The 7,072-nt window shown below is 53.7% G+C and overlaps 3 non-coding genes across 3 annotated transcripts; all 3 read left to right on the top strand.

The window, feature by feature from the left end:
- The first annotated feature begins 1,033 nt into the window (after positions 1-1,033).
- Positions 1,034-1,105, top strand: Trnaa-agc. Its single transcript has one exon. It is a non-coding gene; the product is annotated as a tRNA-Ala (tRNA).
- Positions 1,106-4,271: 3,166 nt separating this feature from the next.
- Positions 4,272-4,344, top strand: Trnaf-gaa. The gene has a single exon. It is a non-coding gene; the product is annotated as a tRNA-Phe (tRNA).
- A 2,490-nt stretch (positions 4,345-6,834) lies between these two features.
- Trnaa-agc lies at positions 6,835-6,906 on the top strand. The gene has a single exon. It is a non-coding gene; the product is annotated as a tRNA-Ala (tRNA).
- Positions 6,907-7,072: the final 166 nt, after the last annotated feature.

Raw genomic sequence — 7,072 nt, 5'->3', positions numbered from 1 at the left:
GGGGGGTTTTGGGGTTTGAGCTGAGCGCGCTCTCTTGAAAACTTAAAAAGGCTGATTTTTAAAAATCCAAATTTGTTGCTATTTTCTCCGTTTTAGAATGACAGTGAGATGCAACTTTTAGTGGGAGAATGTTAAGAGTTTCGCCCATAAAGGGCAATTGCTTAAAATTGTTGCATGCCGCCTGGAGGAGGCGGAGCTGCGGTCGCAGCCTCGCCGGCCCGCGCGTGACCGTGGCCGGCCCGCGTGACCGCGCGTGACCCTCGCGTGGGTGCCCGGCGGCGGCGCACACCCAGGTTTTAGGAGCAGAAACCCTCCAGCCAACTGAGTTTTATCCTTAACGATATTATTGAAACGTGTTCAGCTTTTCACATATTTGACAACTGAATGAGATCCGTTTGTAAATATCCAGACGGTCCGCGAGCTGGGAAATTGAAACCTAAATCATAGCTTTACTGTATGGGGGGAGGACCCATAATAAACAAGATTTTTAGAAAAGATTCAGCTACCCAGAAAACTTCTTGGATAACTTTTTCCTAATAATAATTTTGAAAAATTCACAAAAATTTGTGGTATTATTTATACTTTCATTTAATATAGGCATCAAAATTCATTTCAATACCCATATTAGAATGCCATATTACAATACCATATTACAATAGCCAAAATAGTTGCCCAGGACATTGTCTAAATCTATCTACCTATCTGTCTGTCTATCTATTTATCTATCTGTCTATCTATCTATCATCTCTCTATTTGGCTGGCATTGAACGCTCAGCGATCCTCCAGCCTCAGCCTCCCAAGTGCTGATATTACAGGCGTGCGCCACCTGGCCGGACTGTAACTTTAGAATTGGGGTCAATATTCATAATTGATTTGTTTGGACTATGTTGGTTTTCCTCTAAGGAACGTTCAGTGTTTGGCCAAAGCAGTCAAAATCCTCTGCGTGTTTCCCGGTGTAAATCTGGATGGTGCGCACTTAACCGCGGACACAGTCACGCTCAACAAGCAGCTTTGAAGAGCAGTTGCGGCCGCCGGGGGTGTAGCTCAGTGGTAGAGCGCGTGCTTAGCATGCACGAGGCCCTGGGTTCGATCCCCAGCACCTCCACTTGCCGTAGTTGTGCGGGTTTCCCCGCGGGACAGTGGGTTTTTTCAGAGATGTGGGTGGAGACAGCACTATGAAAGACCCTCATCCTGTAAAGGAGGCTGAAACTCTTTTTCCAAGAAAGGGCCAGAACTTTCACTTCTTGGTATTTGTTCATTATTTTAGTCTGGCTTTGCAGTGCAGGCGGACCTCAAACTCTCCGCGGTCTTCCTGCCTCCGCTCCCCAGGGCAGAAATTGCAGCTTCGCGCCTCTACGCCAGCTCTCAGCGTCGTCTGACTTTTCACGTACGTGAAGTGCGCGCGTACAAATGGCTCAGCTTACGGCTGTTAAATGCGTGAGCAGCACAGCTCCCGAGCACTCCGTGTGCCTCGTCCGACCCTGCTCTCCGGCCCCCGTCCCAGGACGCTCCGTCCCTCGTTCTTCCGTGCGCACGTGTGTGTGCACGCGTGTGCGTGTGTGCGGGGACCACCTCTGCTCCTCACGGTCACACACACAGGCGAGCCGCCCGGCGCTGCCCGCCTCCGGTGCTGCGGGGCGGCGCTCACAGCTCCCGGGGCCCGGCGGGGAGGCGAGGCGCAACTCCTGCTCCCACCCCGACCGCTCCTGGCGGGGAGGGTGGCGGCCCGCGCGCTTCTCCTTCGGGGCCCGTCTTAACCCAGCCAGGGCCACACCTCGGTGGCGCAGCGCGCGTGGCTTCGAGCCTGGTGTCTTGGACTCGGCCTCCTGAAACAGATCACATCCATCGCGTCGCTGCGGGTCGCCGCGCTTCCTCCCCGCCGCTCCGGGGGGAGCGCTCTGTCGCGGGATTCGATGCACCGTGCGGTGCCGGTTCCCTGCCCTGGGGAGGGCCGCTGAGAGCGTTCCCAAGCCTTCGCTCACGTGTCGAGCGCTGCACCAGCCCTGCCCCTGCCGCTCTGTCAAGGGAACCCTCAAGCCTTTCCTTCGGGGGTCAGCGTAGCTGTCAAGTTTCCATCACCAGCTTTCCCCTGCATTTCGACCATGTCTTGGTGTGGACGCAGACGTTCAGCAGCAGCGTGCAGAGCTCCCGAGGCCCCACACTCTCGGCGGCCCTCCACGGCCCAGTCCAAGCTGCAGCCGTGCTGGCGAAGAGTAACATTACGCTGTGGCTTTTGTTTGCATTTTCCAGGTGCAAAACGATGCCCAGCAGTCTGTATTGCGGGACAGGCCATTGGGACATCCTCTCTGGGGAAGTGCTCGTTAACTTGCTTTCTTACTTAGTGTTTAGCGTTTTCTCTCAGTGGTCTGTACGAGTCCTCAGCACAGTCCAGCTAAGAGTCCTTGGTGCAGTGCCCGAACTAGCTTGCACAGCCGCCGGCCTGTCCACTCCAACGGAAGGCGAGCCGGGAAAGCTCCGTGAGCAGGAAAAAGAGAGAGGGCGGGAGAGGCTGAAGACCCGGACAGTTCCGCCCAGACAGCCGAGCTGGGCGGCTGGGGCAGATGCCCCGGGGCAGTGTGGGAAGGAGGGGAGGTGGGGCAGATTGAGGGGGAGATGTTCCAGGAGCCAAATGGTGTCGTCTGGCCCGTGACTGTCTTGCAGTTCTCCCAGTGCGGCGGCTGAGAGGACACAGTTTGCCATCAGGTTTAGGACAGGGGGTTTTCTATCTGGCCAGCCATCCCATATTCAGTCACCCTCAGGAATCCCACGAAGGCCTCAAGGATCTGCGTGGCGCTCAGCGGAGAGAGGGTGTGGCTCGAAGCTGTGTGTGCTTCCCTCCCGGCGGGGCTCAAAGCCATCTGAGTTCTGCATCTGTCAGCTCCCACCAATTCTAGAAATCACATTTGGCCGGTGAGAAAGAAACAAGCACATTTGATTTTGGTCAATTCCTTGAATGTATCTTCAAAGTGGTTACTCATATAACCAGACAGAGGCCTGTAAGACTGATCAAACAATTAAACATGGACTGTTCTCTCAATAAACCAATAGAAATTAGTAGTACAATTATCTTAGCCATCTTGTATGTATATGTGTGTGTGTGTGTATTTTTTCCCTTCCTTCTTTCTTTCCTCTTTCCCTCATCTCAGTTGTTCCTTCCCTTTAAGTAGTTTCTTCCTCTTGCACAATATCTATTGTGGCTTCCAGATTTTATTTACTCTTTCAGGTTCTCACACTAGGGAGGCACACGATGTTTACACATGTGAGTCTGATTTATTTCACTTGTCTCTAGCTGTGTCCGTTTACCTGCAAAAGCCTTGAGTTTATCATCTTTATAGCTGAGTGATATGCCATTGTATAAAAATACCACATCTATTTTATCCAGTCCTCAGGTGATGGGCATTTGGGTTGTTTCCAAGATTTAGCTGTTACAAATTGTGATGGTATAAACATGGGTGCGCATATATCACTGTGGTATGATGTTTTGAGTTCTTCTGGAAAGATACCCAGGAGGGGAATAGCTGGGTTCAATGGGACCTCTAATCCTAGTTTACTGAGGAAGCTCCAGACTGATTTCCACAGTGGCTGCACCAATATGTAATACCACAACCACTGTTAATTTCCCATCACCTCATTTTGAAATTCTGTATTGTTTTTGTGTTGTTTTGTTTATGTGTCTTTTGTTTTTGTTCGTTTCTCTTTAAAATAAAAAAAAAATCCTTAGATCTGCACCTCATCCTGCCCAAAGAACGAGTGAGCTCTAGGAGGACCGGGGGGAGAGCAGGAGGCGGGGAGCGGGGCAGGAGGACCGGCGGGCAGCAGGCGCGGCGGCGGGTGCGGGTAGACCAGCAGGACCGAGCGTGTAGGGGCGGCTGGAGCCGGGAGCAGTCACACTTGTGCGAGCCAAGCCCGGAGAGCAGGCCGCGCGGCTGCAGGAACGCCGGTGGTGCTCAGGCTGGCCGCGAAGGTGCTGGCGGAGGGCGGGAGAGCCGCGCAGAGCGAAGGTGCGGCCGCCTGCGGTCCCCCGGGGGTCTGAGCACTGCCTGGGCGGCCGACCCGGACCACCACCCTGCCGTCACTCCCTGCGCCCTTCCCGCGCTGCCCCCGCTTCCAAACTGCGTCTCAGCTCGGACACAGACCGCACCGTATTTTATGGGGTGGGCGAGCGGTGCGTGGTGTGGAGCAAAACGAAGTCAGAGGTTAGGAAGCGCACCCGCCCTAGAAATGCACGTTTTAATGCTCTGGGGGAGGACCCACAGGGAGGGCTCAGGGCGGCCGAAATAGCTCAGTTGGGAGAGCGTTAGACTGAAGATCTAAAGGTCCCTGGTTCGATCCCGGGTTTCGGCAGAGTTTTTGTATGGATTTGCACCCCAGTTCCAACCGACCCGACACACTGGACCATGTGCACCATACTGGCAAATCAGATTGAGGTTCCTCTGAGGCCTTCCGCTTTTATAACTAACACCACTAAAATCCGTGTGCGACCAGAGCTTTGGAAAAGTAGAGACAGCTCGGGGAGAGAGCATAGCTTCGCGGTGACCGCCTGCTCGCAAGGACAGTCCTCACCCTCACAGCTGTGTGGTCCAAGCCCCGGGCAGCCCGCTGCCCTGCTTCCTCTACTCTCCAAGCTGGAGATCTGAGCTGTGTTCCTCCACAGCCTGAGCTGCGGCCGAGACACGGAGCCGGCCTGTGTCCACTTGTGCTAGAGACTGGCCAGCTGCCTGGAGACCTTTGCTGTCTGCCTCTGCCGGCCCTTTCCTCTTGCTCGACTCCTGCTCCCTTGAAAGTTGCTGCAGGTTTTCCTTCCCCTTGTCTCCTGTCTAGCTGTGACCTCGGGGACTTCTGTGAGTGCAGCATTCTCCCTCCCGCTAGACCGTTTCTTGTGAATATCGTCTCTCCTTATGTGTCTGGACTTCTACCTTGAGGCCCTGGTTCAACTCTCTGAACTTCTGGTCTTTACATTTTCTGGTTCACTGTCCAGACTTACGTTTACAAGGAGTTCCGAGCCAGCAGCAGCCAGGTCTGGTTCTTCTGTGGTTGTGGGAGGTGTGTGTGTGTGTGTGTGTGTGTGTGTGTGTGTGTGAGAAAGAGACAGAGAGAGAGAGAGAGAGAAAGAGATCCTCCTGCTTCTGTTTCTTTGTAGAAGCCCCCACTCCGGCCAAGAAAACAGAGGCAGCAGGTGGGGAAAGAGAGCAGGAGAGAACAAGCCTCCCTCCGCATCCTCGCGTTTTGGTGCCTTTCTGAAAACTCCGCCTAGTCCTAGGTACAGAGCTTCCCTGTCATTTTCTCTAAAAGTTTTATAGTTTTACACCTACATCTCTGATCCATTTTAATTCTGTATAATGTGTGACCTTTCTTGGCTTTTCTTTCCTTCTTCCTCCCCCGACCCCCTCTTTCTGCCTGCAGCCACTCACTGCTTCAGCAACCATCTGCTAAGAAGTCTGTTCTCTATGAAATTATCTCTGCAACTTTGTGGGAAAAAAGTTGGGATTCTTCATGTGGATTTCTGCTCTGTGTTAGCCTGTGTGTCTACGTGTCCCCCAGTACCGCAGTATCGGAATCACTTCGTCAGGTAAGTCTTGAAACTGGCTGGCTGATTCCTCACGTGCCATTTTGTATTAGTGTATATTAGTTAGGGAGATTAACGGACTTTCTTTTTTCAGGTACGTGCCCCAGCCATATTCTTAATGAGTACTTTAAGCTTTTCTAACTCTTCAGCTTTCTCAGTCTTGGAATAATTTTGTCTCTATCTACAAAACGTCTAGGTGACATTTTGATGGGAATGTCAGTTTGGAAGGAGGTCATGGTCCTGTCGAGTCTTGCAAACTGTGAACACAGTCTGATTGTTTATTTAGATTACCTCTGACTCATAGTTTATTTTTCAGAATCTAAGTACTGGTTTGATTTACACCTAAGCACCGTGTGGTCGCGCACAACTGTAATCCCAGCACTAATGTGGCTGAGGCAGGGGGATTGTTGTGCGTTCGAGGCCAGCCTGGGCTACATAGTGAGGCCCTGTCTCAAGAAAAAAAAAGATATACGCCTAAGCACGCGCCTTTCGTCGGGCACTGTGGTCTTGTAGCTCTGGGGCTCTGGGCATGCTGGGAGAGCGCTGGACTACTGATTACCTTTTCTTCTGCTAGCTTTACAGTTTCGAGCCTTAGGTTTCAGTGTGTGAGCCATTTCCGTCGGTTTTTGCGCTTGGGTGCCCGGTCCCGTGTCCCACGCAGATCCACAGCCCTGGTGCGCCCGCAGGACCCCGGACCCACGGCCACCTTCGGCGCGCTTTGGGCGGCGGGCGGTCAGGGAGACCTCCCGGAGGCGGAGGGTGAAGCCGGCTGCAAGGCCGACGCAGGGCCCTCGTCGCGTGGGCGGGGGCGACGCGGACGTCGTCGTGGGGGGCGCCTCTGCAGGACGACCCCAGCTTCTGCGGCTCAGGGTGGATTTCTCCTCCCGGCATTTCAGTCAGAGGTTAAACGCAGTGGATTTTGCCCTGCTATGACTTAGAGCTTCATCATGCACTCACTGGCTCACTGGCTCACTCTCTTTCTTTCTCTTTCTCTTTCTATGTATCTATGTATCTATGTATCTATGTATCTATGTATCTATCATCTATCTATCTATCTATCTATCTAATGAGACAGGGTCTCGCCATGTAGTTCAGTTCAGCCTCGAACTTACTATGTAGCCCAGGCTGGTCTCGAACTTTTGGCGATCTTTCTGCCTCAGCCTCCCAAGCACTGGGGTTACAGGTATTCGCCTCCAAGCGTGGCTGGGCTCCATCTTCAGACCGCAGTGTCACCCAGCGACTCGGGAGGCTCACGTCGCCGTGCGGCGGGGGGTGTAGCTCAGTGGTAGAGCGCGTGCTTAGCATGCACGAGGCCCCGGGTTCGATCCCCGGCACCTCCAGGACTATAAGTTTTTTTCTTTGCTTCCCCAGTGCGAACTGGAGACCGACGCTTTCGTGTCCGCCTCCTCCTGGCCTCCTCGCGCGGCCTCTCCGCGGGGCGGCTGTTGGCGCTTCCCGGGGGCGGCGGCCGGAAGGAGGGGCGCGGGGTCCCCTCAGGTCCCGGCG

The sequence above is a fragment of the Chinchilla lanigera genome, unplaced genomic scaffold, assembly GCF_000276665.1.
Source record: "Chinchilla lanigera isolate Chin_1 unplaced genomic scaffold, ChiLan1.0 scaffold00064, whole genome shotgun sequence".
Taxonomy (NCBI): Eukaryota; Metazoa; Chordata; class Mammalia; order Rodentia; family Chinchillidae; genus Chinchilla; species Chinchilla lanigera.
This window is presented reverse-complemented; position numbering and strand designations above follow the sequence as displayed.